The sequence below is a fragment of the Lycium barbarum genome, chromosome 1 (genome assembly GCF_019175385.1).
Source record: "Lycium barbarum isolate Lr01 chromosome 1, ASM1917538v2, whole genome shotgun sequence".
Lineage (NCBI taxonomy): Eukaryota > Viridiplantae > Streptophyta > Magnoliopsida > Solanales > Solanaceae > Lycium > Lycium barbarum.
The window spans coordinates 131,936,421-131,956,501 of NC_083337.1; the positions used below are offsets into that span (position 1 = coordinate 131,936,421).

Below are 20,081 nucleotides of genomic sequence, written 5' to 3' on the forward strand. Positions count from 1 at the left end.
TCAACATCTACACAATCAAAATCTATGATCTTCAAATTTCATGTAAAGCTTCATATCCATCTAAAGTAATTTCACTTATCTCATATGGAGGTATACACTTGCCTTTTGAGTACATTCAAGAAGAAATCCCACCAAGAATCATCAGTGATGTCAGAAGGCTCATCTTTCTCTCGGGTTTGAAGGACTTTGTGTTTCAAAACAGCATAAATAGCATCAGTGATGGAGAAAATAGAAGAACCTAGAAAACCGAAGAAATAGGACATCTAAAGGTCAGTACTCAAAAGAAATCAACAAACATCTATCTCCAATAGTCAACAACAATGATTAGCATCATTTTATTAAATTGACAAAATAAAACTCAAATTTTAACCCAAAAAAGAGACTCCAAAAATGAATTAACAGAACAAGATAATAGAAGTAAAGCAATAAACAAAAAGTACCTTAGCATAAATCACTATGAAAACCCAGAAGCTTCTAAAAACACAGAGCGAAAGAAAGTAATTGACAGAGACAACTTCTGCAGTAGAAAGAGCAAAAGAATTTTGCTTAGTTGTCCCCTATGAGATCAGGCATGATCCAAAAAAATGAGCCCTTTTAGAGGTGTTTTTTTCTATCCACCAAATATCCAGCATAATCAGTATCAGCATATCTAATCAAGTCAAAATTATCTCCTGAAGGATAGAAGAGTGTTACACCCCAAAAAATTTCCCGTAAACGTACAGGGAATAGACTAACGAAGGGTACGACGTATACAATGTTTTGATAAGTAAGAAATAACATTTGATGACCCTAATTAAGATTTTAAAGACATTCGAGGTAGGGGAAGAAAGTTTGCCAAGAGAAGGCAAGGCATACGATATGTATCGGAAAGGATTTTTGAGTAACAAGTTAATGATGTTTTGGAGAAGAGCTATAACGTCCCTTAGATTATTAGTGAGGTGTTAAAAAAGTGATAAGAAGGTTCCATAAGGATTTGAGATCAAGCGAAGTGACGAGAACAAAATCAGATAAGAGACAGATTATACGACCAATTATACAGTTCGTATAATGGTCCGCAGAATCATCACAGTAAAGGTCCCTCACTGATAGAACTATACGGTCACTTATATAGACCGTATAAAATTATACGGACCGTATAAAATTATACGGACCGTATAATGTGCCGTATAATGGTCACAGAAAGGGATGGTTGCTGAAGCGATTTCACGGTCACTTATACGGACCGTATAAGTTTATATGGACCGTATAAGTGTCCGTATAATGATGTCAGGACAGATTTTTAATTTATAAAAGAACACCCCAAGTTCATTTAATTCATTCCATTCTTTCTCTCCACGACTCAAGAGCTCTCTAGAACCTTCCACACTCTTCATATACAAGAACCCAAGAGAAACTAATGATCAACTTCATCAAATCAAGAGAAACAAATGCAAGAAACTCACTAGGGTTCATCTGAGGCAAGAAATCTCATGGGAAGTGGAACTAGGGTTTTACTCAAGTGAAGTATTTCCACTTAAAGCTCATTCCCACACTATCAAGGGTAAGTTTTATGGTATTTCCATGTTGTTTAAAGTATTGAAAAGTTAAAACACTTGGATTGTAGAAGGATATAGAAATGGGTCATGAATATAAGAATAGTGCCATTTTTTAGTAATAGTTTGGAGTGAATCATGAATAATGATATGTTGTTATTGTAATTAATTTATGAATGATGTTAAGAGCATGAGAGAAACATTAGATGAGAATGAATGTAATGTTGTATTATGATCATGATTATGGATGACCTTGAGAGGAAATTGTGGGGATTGGATAATGATGAATTTGACAAAAGTTATTGATGATGATATTATGAATGTTATTATTGAAGTTTGGGTGTTGATATATGATACGGAGAAAGTAGTAGAAACAAAGGAGATGCTACTTAATTTTCTCTAGCTTTAGTTCAAACACGCTTATGTTATCGATTATCTAATATGAGTATGAACTCTCTTGAAGGTAGAAACGTGAATATTGGAGAGGAACGTTCAAGCAATAGAGTAGCTAAACGAAAATGTATGTAAGGCTAGTCCCTTCTTTCTAAGGCATGAATCTTATGGCATGATTTTCCCTCCTTCTCCATGACTTTCCTACATTCTGTAAAACTAAGAGTCTACGTTCATGAATAGCCATATGAGTTAAAAATAAGAGATATTATGAACATGATGATGGTGAGCTTAAATCCAAAGATTCTAGAGTTCACGAATATGATGTTTCTACAAAGCTAATGATGTTAACTACGATCCATTGATGTTGTTCATTGAATACACTCACCTTATATGCTAATTCCTTCAAGGTGAGGCAGAATGCTTATGAATGCTCCATAACGGAATCGGGGGTTCACGACCTTATGTCACCCCAATAAAGTATAGTTGTCTTGAGTTCCTAGACATGTATTATGATAATAGTATGACAAGATTATGATAAGTCTATGAGATGTACATGATGATATCACACCGCGCCTATATGGCCGGGCAGACACCGCTAAAGCGGGCAGCGTATACACCATGTTCTGATGGCATTGGCAGACACCACTAGTGGGCAGCATGAGATGGTACCCCGGACGCGGGAGGCCTGGACGCGGGCTAATGATTATCACACCGTACCTATATAGTCGGGCAGCTTATACATATATGCATACATGATATGATGATGATTATGAAGTAAGCCAGCATGCATTATTTCTTTTATAATTGATAGTCAGTTACAGGTTGCTCCTCATTTGATGCCTTCTTATTCTATTGATGTATTGTTATTATTGATGCCTTACATACTCAGTACAATGTTCGTTTTGACGTCCTTTCTTCTTGGACGCTGTGTTCATGCCCACAGGTAGACAGGGAGATGGTGCAGATCCATAAGAGCTATCAGCAGGTTTACAGGAGCACTCAATTATTCCGAAGGTGCTATTTGATTTATTATTTTGTATACATATTTGGGCACGACGGGGTCCTGTCCCGTCCATATGTCTAGTACTCCAGTAGAGGCTCGTAGATATATATATGTGGGTAGTATAGTCTCACGATATCCTCATTGTATATGTATGTATATATATTTTGATAGCCAAAGGGCTTATGTGTATAAAGGTAAGCATGTTTCAAATGAAAAATGGTTTTCCTATGATTATGAGTACAAGAATAATGAAGAAGCGTAAAATGAGTATGATGAGTAATAGAATGAGTGGTGCTAGGTGGTTAGCCCCGGGTACCCATCATGGCCCCTAGTCGGGTCGTGACAAAGAGGACCAGGTCCGGAGTCCCTTTAAGATACCTCAGGATTCTTTTTGCAGCCTGCAAATGAGATTCTTTTGGACTAGATGGAAATCTTTCACACAGACCAACACTAAACACAATGTCAGGTCTGCTTGCAGTCAGGTAGAGGAAGGAGCCAATAATGCCCCTATACATAGTTTCATTCACATAGTTTCATTCACAGGAGAACTAGGTTCATCTGTGTCTTCATAGTTTCATTCATAGGAGAATTAGGTTCATCCATGTCTAGCTTGGTAGAAGTGGCTATAAGAGTATCAATAATTTTAGCATTCTCCAGTTCAAACCTTTTCAGCAGCTCTTTAATGTACTTTTGCTGACTAATCATGATACCTCTTGGAGTTTGCTTGATCTGCTGCCCAAGAAAGAAGTTTAACTCACCCATTATGCTCATTTCAAACTCACTTCCCATGAGCTTCGCAAACTCTTCACATAGAGAATCATTTGTGGCACCAAAGATGATATCATCAACATAAACTTGCACAATCAACAGGTTTCTGCCTCTTTTCTTCAGAAATAAGGTGTTGTCAATCTTCCCCCTTTTGAAGCCATTTTCAAGAAGGAATTTTGACAATCTTTCGTACCAAGCCCGAGGAGCTTGCTTCAAACTAATACATGGCCTTGTCAAGCTTGTAAACATGCTCAGGATGGTTATGATTTTTAAAGCCAGGAGGTTGCTTGACAAAGACTTCCTCTTTCATATACCCATTCAAGAAAGCACTTTTAACATCCATTTGGAACAATTTGAATTCCCTATAAGATGCAAAAGCAATAAGAATCCTGATTACTTTCACTCTTGCAATAGGAGCAAAAGTTTCATCATAGACTACTCTTTCTTCTTGATTGTAACCCTGAACCACAAGCCTTTCCTTGTCTCTTGTTGTGTTTTGTTATGTCCCACATCGATGGGATAAGTATGCTTATATGGGTTTAAACAGCCTTGGATCTCCCCACCTTAATAGCTAGCTTTTGGGGTGTGAGTTAGGTCCAAGGTTTTTACAAATGGTATCAGAGCCACCCACCGCCCTTCATGTCTATCGTGCCTTGGATGGTGACGCTGACATGGCAGTGTTAGCTCGAGGCTAGTAATGTCTAGCGAACAGCCGTCGAAGACGACAGATGCGGAGCGTGGTGGTTTGTTAGGTCCCATATCAGTGGGATGTGTGCTTATATGGGTTTAAATAGCCTTGGGCTCTCCCACATTAATAGCTAGATTTTGGGGTGTGAATTAGGTCCAGGGTGTTACATGTTTCCAAGTTCATCAAGCTTGCTATAAAACACCCACCTGGTTCCTATCACAGTTATGCCTGAAGGTCTAGGGACCAGGTGCCATACTTTATTCTACTCAAATTGATGGAGTTATTCTTGCATAGCTCTTATCCAATCAGCATCTATCAATGCTTCTTTAATATTCTTAGGTTCAATTTGAGACAGGAAGGCTGAGAAGGCAAACATGTTTCTCGCCCTAGATCCAGTTTGAATACCAGAATCTAAGGGAGTAATCACATTATGAAGTGGATGAGATCCCTTGTGCTTCCTTTTGATACTTGCACCTCAAGTTGGCCAGTTCTTTGAGGATTCAAGGGACCTGGTTTCTCTGTGGTAGCACCATCATTGTCTTCATCAGATACTTAACCTTTATGATTGATTTGTCCAGCCTCAGTAGTACCTGATACTACATCAGCTACTCGATCCTTAGCTTCATGTGGAGTAATGGAGGAACCAGGTTCCTGCGTGCTTCTTGGGGATTCTCTACCATCTTTATCATCTTGGTTGACTTGACTCATTAGATCAGTCTTTCCATTTGGAATTTTAATGGCTGCTTCATCATCATGTGTGCCTTTATCACCCAAGTTGTTTGATTCATCAAAGATCATATGCATGCTTTCTTCAATACATTGAGTTCTCTTGTTGTAGACCTTGTAAGCCATACTGTGTGAAGAGTAACCAAGAAAAATTCCCTCATCACTTTTAGCATCAAACTTGCCCAAAGCTTCCTTACCATTATTAAGAACAAAGAATTTGCAACCAAAGGCTCTTAGGTAAGTCAACTTGGGTTTTCTCCTATTGAGTAATTCATTGGGAGTTTCTCAAGCAGGGACCTGATCATGCACCTATTTATCAAGTGACAGGCGGTGTTAACAACATCAGCCCAAAAACTTTTAGGAACACCAATGGTTATTAGCATTGTTCTAACCATATCTTCAATAGTTCTATTCTTCCTCTCAACGACACCATTTTGCTGAGTTGTTCTTGGTGCAGAGAAATTGTGACTTATGCCATTTTTAGCACAGGATTCATCAAACTTTGCATTTTCAAACTCAGTGTTATGATTAGATCTGATACTGACAATCTGATAACTAGTTTCACTTGAATTTGTTTCACAAAGGCAGCAAAGACACCAAAGGTTTCATATTTGGTTGTCAGAAACAAGGTCCAAGTGAATCTAGAGTAGTCATCACTAATAACAAAAATGTACCTCTTTCCCTCCTTTACTTGGAATTCTCATTGGCCTACCAAGATCCATATGAAGAAGTTCAAGTGGCCTCGAGGTACTTACCACTTTCTTTGATTTGAATGAAGATCTAACCTGCTTTCCTTTTACACAAGCGTCACACACCTTGTGATTTGCGAACTTGATCTTTGGCAGGCCACAAACCAGGTCCTTCGCAATTAATTTATTCAGCAACGAAAAGCTTGCATGCCCCAAGCGTCAGTGCCATAGATTAGTATCATCATCAAGAGCACTGAGACATGTTAGATCATTCCCATTTAGAGAATCAAAATTTGCCACATAGATGTTCTTGTATCTTCTTGCTATCAGGACCACTTCTCCAGATTTGATGTTGGTGACAGTGCAGGAACCAGATGTGAATTTCACTTCATTTCCTCTATCACAGATTTGAGAAACACTCAGCAAACTGTATTTTAAGCCATTCACATAGTATACATTTTCAATTGCATGGAAGAGTGTCTTGCCAATTTTTCCAACGCCAAGAATGTAACCTTTCTTGTCATTCCCAAACGACACACTCCCTCCTTGAAAGGCCTTGAGTGAGAGAAAATCCTTCATATTTCCAGTCATATGTTTTAGGAAACCACTATCTATGTATCATTTTTTGACTGTTTCCTCTCACTCTAGCCTGCAAACTGTCATTGATTAGATTTAGGAACAATGAAAAGGATGAATCAGACTTCTTTTAGTCCATGCAGGTAATCCAGATTTTCTTTTTCGGGAACCAGGTCCCCCTGTTTCAGATTCCTTCGCAATGAATTTCTTATTTTTCTCAACAACTTGAAATTTGGCTTTGCATTTATTTTTGTAATGACCTGTTTAACCACAATGAGTGTATAACCAATTTTCAGAAGTAGTAACATACTTGTTATATGGATTATAAGGAGATTTGGGTTTTTGAAATCCAATACCTTCCCTACCTCCTCTGTTGTTCTTGTACATAGACACAACCACATCAGAGGACCAGGTCCAGGGAAGTGACTTTGACCTTCTTTAAGTTCTCTTGAAGTTGTTTATTTCTTCCAAGATCAGTAGTGAGATTCATTTTGGCCTTTTTAAGTTCATTTTCAAGCTCGAACTGAATCTCACTGGCTGTTTCCTTTCCTCTAGCGGGGGATCCATCCATTTTTTAATCTCATTTTTCAACAAAGAGTTTTCTCTAGACACTTCATCAACCAATTCCTTCAAAATTGTGATAGTGTCTACCATGTCATCCCTCTCTTGTTCTATTTCACCAAATTTTTCAGTTAAAACATCCTTTTCTTTTATGAGACTGTGATATGCATCAGTTAACACACTGACTAATGACATCAATTTTTCTGAGAGTAATTTTTTAAGTTTTTCTGAACATCAAGAAAGTTTACCTTATCTTCATTGTCATCACCACCGTTAGATTTAGCCATGAGTGCAAAGATTGACTCATATTCTGATGGTCCATCATCAACAACCATCATAAAAGCATCTCCTAGATCATCTTCATCTTCAGACTCATTAAAGAAGTCTCTCCAAGCATCCAGAGCTTGCTTCACCAAGTTATCAGCTGTATCTCTTCTTTTGAATTTTCTGTTAGGAACCAGGTTCTTCTTTGCTACTTTTTCAGAGTTGTTCTTATAATAGTCCTGCTTGTGGAGAGGACACTGTTTAATGAAATGCCCACGCTTCCCAAACTTGTGACAGTAGTCATTTCCTTTCGGATTCTTCCTTGAGTTTCCTTTCTTTTGGAACCCACCATTCTTCCGAACAATCTTTTAGAATCTTCGAGTGGGATAAGTCATGTTATACTCATCATCACTAGAGTCACTTTTAGTAGCAGCCTTGAGAACCAGGTTCTTCTCTTTCTTTGGCTCCCTCCTTTCCAGATCTTGTTGTCTTTTTAGCTTGTAGGTTTTAAGATTTCCAATGAGGCCACCGATGGTCAGTGTTTGCAGGTCCTTGGCTTCAGAGATAGCATTAAATTTGCTTTCCCAAGAACTAGGCAGTACACTGTGTATTTTACGCACCATTTTGTTTGTTGGAATGATTTCACCAAGGGAATGGAGTTCATTGATTATAGAAGTGAACTTTATATGCATGTCCTGAATAGACTCACCATTCTTCTCTTGAAAAGCTTATACTCTGTGGTAAGCATGTCTATCTTGGAGTGCTTCACTTAACTTGTTCCCTCATGAGCGGTTTGAAGAGCTCCCCAGGTTTTCTTTGCAGTTTCACATGATGAGATACGATTGTACTTATTAGGTCCAATGCCGCAAACAAGAATTTTCTTTGCTTTGAAATTCTTTTCTACAGCCTTTCAGTCAGCCTCATCATACTCCTCCCTCGTTTTTGGATCTGTTAAGAAACCAGCTAGATCTGTCTTCATAGGAACATGAAGACCATTATAAATGATGTCCCACAATTCAGAGTCCTCAGTCATGATAAAGTCATGAATTCTTTCCTTCCACCATCCATAATACTTTCTATTGAATGTTAGTGGTCTTGTGATAGACTGTCCTTCCTCTAGGTTTGGTGGAGCAGCCACGAGAAAGATCATTTTTAGGTGTTAACCTTTTAGAAATAACCTGCTCTGATACCAATTGATAGAATATACGAGTCTACCAAACAATATAGAGAACCTAGTTCTCTATCTGTTCCCTTAAGTAAGACAGAAAGTACATAACAGAAAATATTTACGTGAAAAACTCTTTGCTCAAGGGATTAAAAACCACGACCCACTGCAGTAGGATTTGCTCAAACTTTACTAAAAACGAGCAAGCTTGAAATTACAACCTATTGCAACCTAGGAATTAAACTCTTAATCCCTCCCCCTTACAATAACTCTATTGCAAGACATTTACAATAACTCTATTGCAAAGAACACACCTTTACTAACTCTAGCCAAGTAAACAACTCAAAAAGGTTGAAAATCTGTCATAATATGACACTTCTTGAAAGCAGTGTAGGAATACAAGATAAAGGACAAAAGACAAAGACTCAACAAACCTATGAACTTAGGTGTCACGACTAACCCAGAGGGCCATGACGGGCATCCAGAGCTAACCTACCGAGCACCTCTTAACATACTTCTCATATTCATATCTAGGTGGACCACATGGCTAACTCATAATTATCATAACTTATAAGAGCATGAGTTCAAAGATAAAACACATCTATATAAACATCTCTAACTATATACGTCTGTCTACAAGCCTCTACAAGGAGTACAAAACATCATAAGGACGGGACAGAACCCTGCCACGCCCATATGTACACAAAAGAATAATACCGGCTAAACTGTAGCTCCAGGACAAATGGAGCACTCCTGTGCAAACGCTGATGAAGCAGCCTAAGGGTCCGACCCGTCTCCCTATCTACCTGCGGGCATGAATGCAACATCCATAAATAAAAGGACGTTAGTACGAGTAATGTACTGAGTATGTAAGGCATGAATAATAACATAATAAAAGTATGAAAGAAGCATGAGATAAGAGAATAACCTGTACATCTGATTGCCTCTTAAGGCGGATACGATGCATGCTTAGCTTTTAGAAAAAACATTTTTCATACATATATAATATAACTGTTAGTGCTGCAGAATGTGCAGCCCGATCCATATATCATGTCATCCCGCGTCTGGGGCATCTCGCGTTCGGGGTAACATCATAACCTACCCACCACAGTGTTGTGCACAACTACGTGCCGTACCCGGCTGACTATAGAGCGGCTCGGTGTGAGAAAATACATACATATATAAAGCATGACTAAGATCCCAAATAAAAGCTATAAATCTATCAGAGTGACGTAAGGTCGGTAAACTCCGATGTGTCATTGTGGAATCATCATCATCGCTATATCTCACCTTGAAGGAACAAATATCATAAGATGAGATCAACAACAATGAGTAAAAATCTGTAATCATACAACATGCGAACATCAAGAACTATAAGTTTTGGTATATTTGGAAAGGAAATCATCATCATCATCATGAAGGGCATTAATCAACAACATCATAAGAACCTTGAGAATCATGAGTTTCTAGCATTTTTAGGAATAATGATATTATGGATATCGTGTGAAGATTTACAATAAAAGAGTCATGCCTTAAGAAAGAAAGGGTTAGCCTTAACATACCTTTTCGCCTCATTAACTACTTAACGTTCTCCTCCCGAGCTCTCAAATCTACATTCAAGAGGATTTATACTAAGATCAAGTCTTGGAAACACTCATAAGTTCAAACTAAAGTAACTAATGGGCTAGCGGAATTTGGCCAGCACTTCCCCTGTTTTATCGACATCCACTAAATTCCAAATCGTCTCCCAACAACAACAACAACAACAACATCAACAATTTCATATATAGGAGATTATATTCAATTTACACCTAAAACAATCCAAAACTTCCTTCCAAATTCCATTCATAATCAACAATTTCAACACAATGTCCCATAACTTTTCCAACCACCATTTTCTTCACTTTTTATGACTTATTAATCTCTAAAGCAACTCAATATAAGAAATAAAGAGAGAGCATACCTCAATCTTGAAGAACCCTAGCTCACCCAACTTTGTTCCAAACCAAAACCACCATAAAATTTAACTAGAAGCAAAGACCATCATCACCCATTACTAATTTAGGGTTCCAAAGCTTGATTTCCACTTGAATTTTGCTTAGGAAGTGTATGGACGAGTAGAGAGTGTAGAGAGAACTTGAAAAGTCCAGAGGGATCTGATTTTTGGTGAAATAAATGATTCAAGTCGTGGGTCTTTCAATATATAGGAGAGAGAAAATTTCCACTGCCTGCGATTCGACCAGTCGACGGTTCGTCGACTCGGCACCGTCGACCTGTAGAAGCCCCTGAATCTCTTAGAGTTTTTCGACGGGCGGGTTGACGACCCGTCGACAAGTCGATGGTCCGTCGACTTGGCCGTCGAGTTGCTCTACTGCAACACTCAGATTTTTCTGGTTTATTTTGCATCCAATCTTCCGATACTTGTTGTACACAAATTAAACTCCCGCATATGTGAAATAATCACGTAGAATCTTTTGTAACTTTAATAACATCCTCACTTACTAACTTCATGTTGGCTATCTTACGGCGAAACTCAGCGTATAAAATACGGGGTATAACATTAGGAAAACTTCAGTGATTGGGAACTGATCCTTCTGTTTGTCGTAGCTTTGTTCTTGAGAGCACTTGGAGCTGCGGCGGCTAGCACTTGAGATGAGAGTAATTTTTTTGATTTGCAAGTGTTAGGTTTTAACTTGTAACATGTTTATATAGGTGGAGCAAGTGGTTTGATGTGAAAGTGACATTTCATGTTGCTTTGGCCACTAGTGAACAACAATTGTGCTGCTGCACTGCTGACAGTCAATACAGTGTCAGCAACTTTACAGCTGTAGAGTTGACTTATTCCGTCTAGAACCTGATCCCATTTGGTTCCTCTAAAAACATATCTGGTTCCTCAAATAAGTTTGTCAAATCATCAAACATGAAATAGCATAACTTATCAGATACAAAATGCAGTAAAAACATGCATTAAGAATGGGGAGCTTTCCTCTGACGTTCAATTTCAGAAAGCCTCCGTTAAAAAAGTTGCACCTGCTAAAAGGAAGTTATTAGCTAAAGGATCAGCGGATCTATTATTTACCAGCAGCTTCTCATTTCATATTGCAGCTACTTTAAGGCGACGTACAAAGGAAGTTCATGTTGAAAAATCATCAGAATCGGCGGCTGAGGGAAGCAAGCGGATTGTTGATACCCCAAAAGTTATTGTTGAAAGACTAGTTAGCGATCTAAACCGTTTTGCCGAATCATTTGGTTTGTTAGTTAAAGCTTGTGACGGACACACGAACTTCTATTCTTCTGAAAGACAAGTTGATGAAGACGGTATAGCCAACATTGTTCATGAGTCAAAGCAATCCTCATCAGGAAGCTCAGGTAATGAGAGCTGCTTGACAAGAATCCATGGAAACCCTGAGTTCAAAAAGTTGAGGCTTGAAATTAATCTTAAAAGGTCTGCATTTGACCCTGAAGAATATTCCTTGTATAGAAGATACAAACTTAGGGTGCACAATGATCCACCGGATACAGTAACTGAGAGTTCCTATAGGAGATTTTTGGTTGATATACCCTTAATATTTGTTCCTTCGACAGGGAATGTCACAGTTCCTCCTTGTGGCTTTGGCTCTTTCCATTAGCAGCATCTGATAGATGGGCGGCTAGTTGCAGTTGGTGTAATTGATATCCTCCCAAATTGTTGTCCATTAAGTATTTATTTTTTGATCCTGATCTTGCCTTCTTATCGTTAGGTAAATACACAGCCCTACAAGAAATAAGGTGGGTTAGAGAGAATCAAGTATATTGTCCCAGTCTTCAGTAGTATTATTTGGGTTATTACGTCCACTCCTGCGGCAAAATGGGGTATAAAGAAGCATATCGGCCTTATGATTTGGTCTACCCTTTGCGGTATCAGTAAGTTCATCTTCAGCTTTAAACGATAAAGAGCATAACGCCTATAAATATTATAGAAACATTTTTAAAAAAAATTGTTTTACGATCCATGTTTTATGTGGGGTAAAAATGCACGTATTTCATCATTTACTTACTTCACAAGTATTTTTGTTAGAAGCAACAGGAATATGGGATTTGGCATTTGAGATTGCAATCCAACTCATTTGCTGAGATAGCTTAACCATTTTGGTGCTAGTTCTTTTAACCTGACTAATTGATCCAATCTTTTTGTCTTGGTAATTCAAAACGAGAAAAATTTAGCAGCATTAAAATTTAATGACCAAGTCTCTATTAGTGAACAACTTGTTGAATTTTTCACTGATATCTTCTTCTTTTATCTTATTTGGATCAGTATCTTAAGCACCAATAGTAGGAGATATTGAATCGATAAGATAGTAAGAAATATTTTGAAGTATGCTGAATCTATTTGACCACATGGATAAATTAGAACTTCACTAAGTTATATTTAATTTCACGCGGATAATGATTTAAACAATTTTTATGTATTAGTATTACATGTGCTCCAAGGTTATGAGTACTATGCTGCCTTGAGAATGTATCTGATGTAGGCTAGTGAATGCCTGGATGAGACCTTTGGTAGTCATGTATTTTGGTTCTAGGGGTGCAAGGGCATTTTCTATTTGATACATGTTACTTTTGAGTCCCTTTGTCCAACCAGGTCAGAGATTTGATGGATATTGCTTCCAGGTCAATTTCTGATTACCATTTTGACACCGTTCAAGCACAATCCTTTGCTTGGTTGCTTGTGGTCTCATGGCCTTGGGGCCTAGTGTCTGAGAGATCAAAGTGGTCTCATGGCCTTGAATTTGATTCTGAAGATTCAGAAAGCTCGTCTGAGATACAAAGATAATCATTGACCTTCCACATTACATTTTTGAGGTTGTAATAATATCGCCTCTTACAATTGCCAAAAATCTAACGCCCCCTCACACCACCAGAAAAAAAAAAAAAAGCTAAAACTTTAAAATATGTGGATTACCTATCTGTTTAAGTCACTACCCTATATTATAAACAACAAAAAGAAAACTTATACTATGGAAGACCCCTTGACTAAAATTCTTTACTTTTGGACGGAAACAACGAACAGCAGACAAGAGAAACAGAGATGGAAAGCATTACTTAGGAAAGAAGACTATGTGTTAATTATCTTCTCTATTTGTTTACCCCAAATTTAGATAATCAATTAAATTTATGAGTGAGGTATAGGATATGTGGCTAAGCCTTGATCTATTTGATAGAGAAAAGAAATATACGAATGAGCTGTGAAGAAGCAGCTAATAATCAGTGGTTTGCTATAGATTTGAGTATCTAGCAATATATGAATATTGTTTGATGATATAGATTTAGGAGATGGACACAATAATACGGACCAAAATCAGATGTTGAGAGGGAGAAATCTTTATATTATTGCTATTACAAATGTTCTTGATATGAGGAAGCCAACCCTCTAAAAGTGGGGCAATGACCCCTATTTATAGTATTGCCCCACGGGCTTCATACAACAAGTGTTTCTAAAAAATAAAGAAAAACTCTGAAATGAATTAGGTTGGATTAGGTTGATCGTACGGTCTGACACCCGTACGATTGGCAGTTAACCATGGCAAGACGTTATCGACGCGTGGCAATCGCGTAACGGATCTCCCGGACCAACGGCCACGACCAAACGGACTAACGGCCACGATCAAACGGAAGAACGGCCATGATCAACTCGGCTATGGGAAAATCATACCAAACGATGTTCTTCCCTTTCCTCGGTTCGAGCACTTTCCCGATCCAGAAGGTAAGTCTCCATACCCGTGTTGATTTCTTTCTTCCCTCGGTCACCGGTCTTACCGGCCTAACATATATCCAATTTTTACCGTATACAGATAGTCCCCACACTTTCCGGACCGAAGTTTTATCGGAGTAACGGGAAGTGGATGAATCAAGAAACTGGTGACTCCATTTGTCCGTTGTTATTTTTTCATTTTGGCGGGAACAGTTGCGTCACGTCTTTCTGCCATCGGCCACGTGTCTTATCCCGGATGGTCCGCTCTGACAACCGCCGCAACGCACGTCGCTTCAAGTCATTCCTCATTAATTATGGGACACGTGGAACCCGCCGGTTGGCCGGGAACTGTAACCGCCTAGATCCCACGTCTATAAAATATCTTCCAACACTTCATTTTTTCATTTTACGATCCCCTCAATCTCTATCTCCAATCCTTCACTTCTTATACCTTCAATTATCCACTTCATTTATTACTGCTTCAGTTCGTCATTTCTTCTTCACTTCACTTTTCATTCCATATTTCTCGTTGATTCATTATTGACATTACGCGAACGGAAATAGCTTTGCCAACTCCTTCATCTAACCATTTTTTGTTGAGTGTGTTGTTGCTTCTTCCTCTTGCTCTTGACCATTTTTGAATTCTGACTGTTCCCTTCACCTTTTAACTTCCTCTTCGAAATCACCCAATCTCTATTTTACAAACTTTCAAATGTCTGCCAACACCGAACCAAACCTAATTTCAACAAAGATTTTGAGATTGAAAAACCTTCTCCGGTATCCGATAGAGGGTTTGATGTGCGACGATATCCCTCATCCATTACCGAGGGAAAACTCGACTTAGTCCGGGCTGATTGCGGGTGGGACACCCGTTCAGTTCAAGTTTTTGCTCCCGGGCCAAGCAAATCAGTCACTGACCATCGGGAAGGTTTCTTATACGTTTATACTTATCCTTTCACTCTCAAGCTCGACCCCCCGGTCGATCCGGTCATCTTAGACATGTGCCGGACCTATAACGTAACCTTGGCACAGATTGGTCCGATTGTTTAGAGGGTCGTGGCCTGCCTCCGGCTGTTGGCCAATAATACCGGGAAGGAGTTCACGCTGGCCCACTTGATACACTTATATTCCCCGAGGTTGTTCCGAGGTGGCGTAATAAAACTCGCAAAGCGTAGCCGGAATCCATTTTTCTCAAAAATGGACGAAGATAGAGACAAGGGATGGTTGGAGCGATATGTCCGGGTTAGGACCTCGGACATTATCCCGAACAACTACATGCCTTTTCCGGAAAGATGGAATAATAATCGTAAGTCTGAACTCTTTTAATAATTGCTTGTGTGTTTTGTGGAACTTTAGTTCATCCAGCTTCTCACTACTCTTCTTATTTTTGTTAGCCGTGGGCTAGATTCCTCTGGTCGTTCGGGATCTCAACGAATGGGTTACTGCTCTCCTCAGCCAACACATCCACGACGATCGAACGTGGGGACACCTGTCACGTGGCCGATTGGTCGCCCAGAACCACGGTAATACTCGGCTTATATCCGTATTCTTTGCATCTTCTACCCTTCTGTAACATCTTCGATTTTCAGGTTTACCTAAGGGCTCAGTGGATTTAAGGCCAGAGTCAGTAGCAGAACCAGCAATGTCGGCACCCGAGTTAGATTCAGCGGGTACCTCTCGTATCCTTGCTGCTGCCGCCAAGAGAAAACGGCCCTCGGACAAAGGGCAGAAACCGAAGAAAAGGGCGAGGAGCGTCGTTAGGACTTTAAGGGACGAAGCAGAGCCCGAGCTCCTCGTTCGGAGGATCAGCGAGGCCCCTTCTGTGGCTCCCATTTCGGAAGAGGATATCACCATGTCACCACTTCCTTCAGCTGGGGAAGGACCTTCGCCTTCAGCATTACGCACAGGTGGGGAAGAAATTCATTACCCGGCTCCTTTAAGGTCGATTGAATTCGTTGATATTTCCGGTGATGCTTCTTCTGAAGAAACCCCTCTGCAAAGGACAATAAGATTCGGGGAGGCACCTGCTGCAGGAGCCGGTCAAAGGACTGAGCCGGTCCCCGAGACCGAAGCCCCCACGGATGTTGATCTGCTGCCCCACTACGAGACTGCCGCAACTTCGGAGATAGCTGCCTTTGCCGAAGCTGCAGAAGTCCTTCCGAGTTCTTCAACTCCGACCTCAAGATCGGATGAGTTTGATGACATGTTCTCGGACACTCCTCCTGCTACCGACGAAGCTGCTGGATTCGAACATCTCCCGATCCCTCGGGCCACGAGAGCAGCTGGTCGGACCACCGAGTCTGGTGGCCGGGACAGCTTGGTGCGCACTTTTCCGACCCCAAGTGTGGAACCGAGGAGGACAAGGTCGGCTATGATCACCGTTCCCGTGGATTGCAGCTTTCTTTCTCGCCCGGTGGGTGTGGCGAGCTACCTGAGGCCCCTTGTCTCGGACTCGGACAAACGAAAGATGAACGGAGTCCCTTAGCAGTGCCTCATCAATGAGGGTATGCACGCGGGCAATTGGGTAAGTTTATCACCCATCTTTGCATAATTTCATTGAGAATTTTAATCTCATTTATTCAAGTTTTTGACTTCATTTGAAGAGTGTGGTGCTTGTCAATGAAGCCTTTGTTCGTGCTCAGAAAAAAGTGGACGATCTCAAGGGCCAACTGGATTCTCAAAGCCGTGAAACGGAGAAATATCTGCATCTTCTGCGGGTGAAGGAGGATGAGTTGAACTAAGCAGTTACTCTTTCCAACCTCCGACCCGTGCTCGATGCAACAAAGGCCGAAAATCGTCAATTAAAGGGTGAGCTGGCTGAGATGGTCAAATATAACCGGCATCTCGAAGCAGACAAGATCGGCCTTAGCCGAGACACTGCTCATTTTTCCTCGAGGCTTGGTGAGCTCGAAACCACCATCTCTCAACTCCGGGGGGAGCTACGAGTTGGCTGAGAGGAATCGGTTGCTCGAATCTGAGAGTGTCAGGTATAAAGAGCGTATGAGGGTGTTTGAGGAGAAGGCGGAGAATAGGGCCCAGATATGTGATGATCTAAAAACCGAGCTTAAGGAGACGGTTGATGCTAATCACACTCTCAAGGCCGAGCTCGAGTCGGCCACCCAAATGCAAAAGGTCCTCGAAGAGGCTCGGGATGTTCTGGCGGATATAGCCCAGGCCGAGGCCGATTTGGAAGAAGCTCTAAAGATCATGAAGGCCGCCAAGGCTCATGCTACTATTACTGCCGAGTATGGAAAGTGGAAGTCTCGAAGGATCACTCTTGAGCAAGCCGAGCATGGCTTTGCGGATCTTCCGGCCCTGATACTCGAGGCTAAAAGAGTCGAGAAAGAGGCTAAGGGTGCCCTCGGGGCTGACTCCGAGCGGACAGTGTCCGAGCACTCTAGATCCAGCCATACCGGATAGATTAGGGCCTGTACTTAGCCTTTTATTTTCTGTCGTTGCAGGAGTCTCCGAAGTAAGATCCTTTGTATAAATGGAACATGCATTTTTCTTGATTCTGTGCTTTATTTGAATGTTTATCACTACTTCTGCCCGAATTTTCGGTCTGCATTAAGGAGTCATTATTTCTGACCGTGCCTGAATATCGGCTTTTCTCTGCATCCGGTATATTTTATCCGGGAAGTTTATGGATTTTTTGCTCGTGGGTCTCATCTTTATGCTTTGTGAATTCAGACGTCTCCGAGATACGGCATTTTTAGGGTCGGTATTTTTCGGCTATTTTTTAGGGCCGGTATTTTTCGGACACGTGACTCTCAGCCTTAGCTAAATTTTGATGTAACAGTCCTCGTTTGAGGGATTAACAATTTTGGCTCGGTTCACTATGACCTTGTTGCCTTTGTCGAGTTTCGACCGTAGTGCCCGGAATAGGGTATATGAATGAAGTAATGCCGAAATACAGCGATAATCATCGGGGTAGAGTGTTTTAACAAGAAGACATCCGAGATATCGTTATCCGAACTTACAATGACTTTTGTATGCAAGTATTTGTAGAAGATATGAGAATTTTTCCTTCCGCTTTTGCCGTAGCAAATACTAAATGGACACGATTCATTCTGATCGTTTGGTCCTTACATCGAAACGTAATGCGGAAGGTCCGGCCTTGGTTTTGCCGTAGCAAATATTGAGTGGACACGATTAATTCTGATCGTTTGGTCCTTACATAGAGACCTAATGCGGAAGGTCCGGCCTTGGTTTTGCCGTAGCAAATATTGAGTTTCTCTGTTTTCCTTTGACCGGGGTAAACTTCGATGCGGGCGTAATAGTCCCCTAGAGCTTATCCGAGCTGCAAGGTCGGGTGAGCGCTATTAAGTCCTCACTCGTAGGGTGTGACCCCGAGTTTCCGGGCGTTTGTCCCTTATCTTCGTCGAGTAACACGTTGTACTTGTTGCCTCATTAAAAATCTTGTCGGAAATCCCATTTTGGGACAAAACCGTACTAAGGAAAAGAGTGCAACACGTGTTTTCAGACCTAGATTCTGACTTTATCCGGTACTTGACTCCCTGCAAAAAGGAAAAGGTTAATAGAAAACACGGGGAGTACATGCCTTAGCAGTAGTATCTTTTCAGATGAGCCACATTCCAATTATTGCGCAACCATTGCCCGTCCATGGATTCCAACTGGTACGATCCTTTACCCGTTACCTCGGTTATCTTGTACGGTCCTTCCCAGTTTGGACCTAGTTTTCCTTCGTTGGGATTCTTGGTGTTCAAGGTAACTTTCCGAAGCACCAAATCCGTAACTTGGAAATGCCGAAAATTGGCTTTCCGATTGTAGTACCTTTTCATTCTCTGTTTCTGGGATGCAATACGGACCAACGCGTTTTCGCGAAATTCATCTGTGATGTCGAGTTTTATGGCCATGGCCTCTTCGTTTGACCCCTCGGTGGTATAGCTGAACCGGAGAGTCGGGTCACCAACTTCTACAGGAATAAGGGCTTCGGCCCTGTATACCAACGAGAAAGGAGTTTCTCCCATGCTTGATTTCGATGTGGTTCTGTAAGCCCACAATACCTTCGGTAATATTTCCCTCCAGTGATGCTTTGATGCTTCAAGTCTTTTCCTCAGATTTTGGATTATTGTTTTGTTCGTGGATTCCGCCTGTCCGTTCGCACATGGGTGATATGGAGTTGATAAAATTTTCTTGATCTTCAACCCTTCGAGGAAATCGTTGACTTTTTCGCCCACGAACTGGGGACCGTTATCACAAATTATCTCGGCAGGGATGCCGAAACGACAGATGATGTGGTCCCATATGAAGTCAATGACTTCCTTCTCTCTGATTTTTTTGAAGGCCTGCGCTTCAACCTATTTGGAGAAATAATCAGTCATAAACAGAATAAAACGGGCTTTACCTGGTGCCCATGGTAATGGACCGACAATGTCCATTCCCACTTCATGAAAGGCCAAGGTGACACCACCGAATGCAGCAACTCCTCGGGCTGATGTATCATCGAAGCATGTCTCTGGCACCCGTCACACTTCCGGATAAAAATTTTGAATGCTCCTCCATCCGGTTCCAGTAGTAACCGGCTCTTATAATTTTTCGGACCAAGGCTTCTGAACTGGAGTGGTTGCCGCAAGTCCCCTCGTGGACTTCTCTTAAAACATACTCCGTTTCTCCGGGACCCAAACACTTGGCCAGGGGGCCGAAGAAAGATCGTCGATATAATTGTCCATCTACCAAGCAGAAACGCGCAGCTTTTGTCCTTAGCAACCGGGATTCTTTTGGGTCACTCGGGAGCTTTCCATCTCTTAAGTAATCGACGTACTTGTTGCGCCAATCCGAAGTTAAACCGTCATGTTTATTTTGGCATGCCGGTTCTCTATCGCCGTATTCATCAAGCGCACCGTAGTACCGGGATTAATTTCTCCCCCTTCGACCGAAGATCCCAAATTGGCCAACGCATCGGCTTCGTTGTTCTGCTCCCTCGGTATATGCTGCATAGTCCATTCTTTAAACCGGTGTAGT

General features: G+C 40.9%; 1 pseudogene; it reads left to right on the forward strand.

Moving 5' to 3' along the window:
• Positions 1–8,734: 8,734 nt before the first annotated feature.
• The window catches only part of LOC132614253 (arginyl-tRNA--protein transferase 1-like), a 34,297-nt pseudogene continuing 22,950 nt past the window's right edge, over positions 8,735–20,081 (forward strand).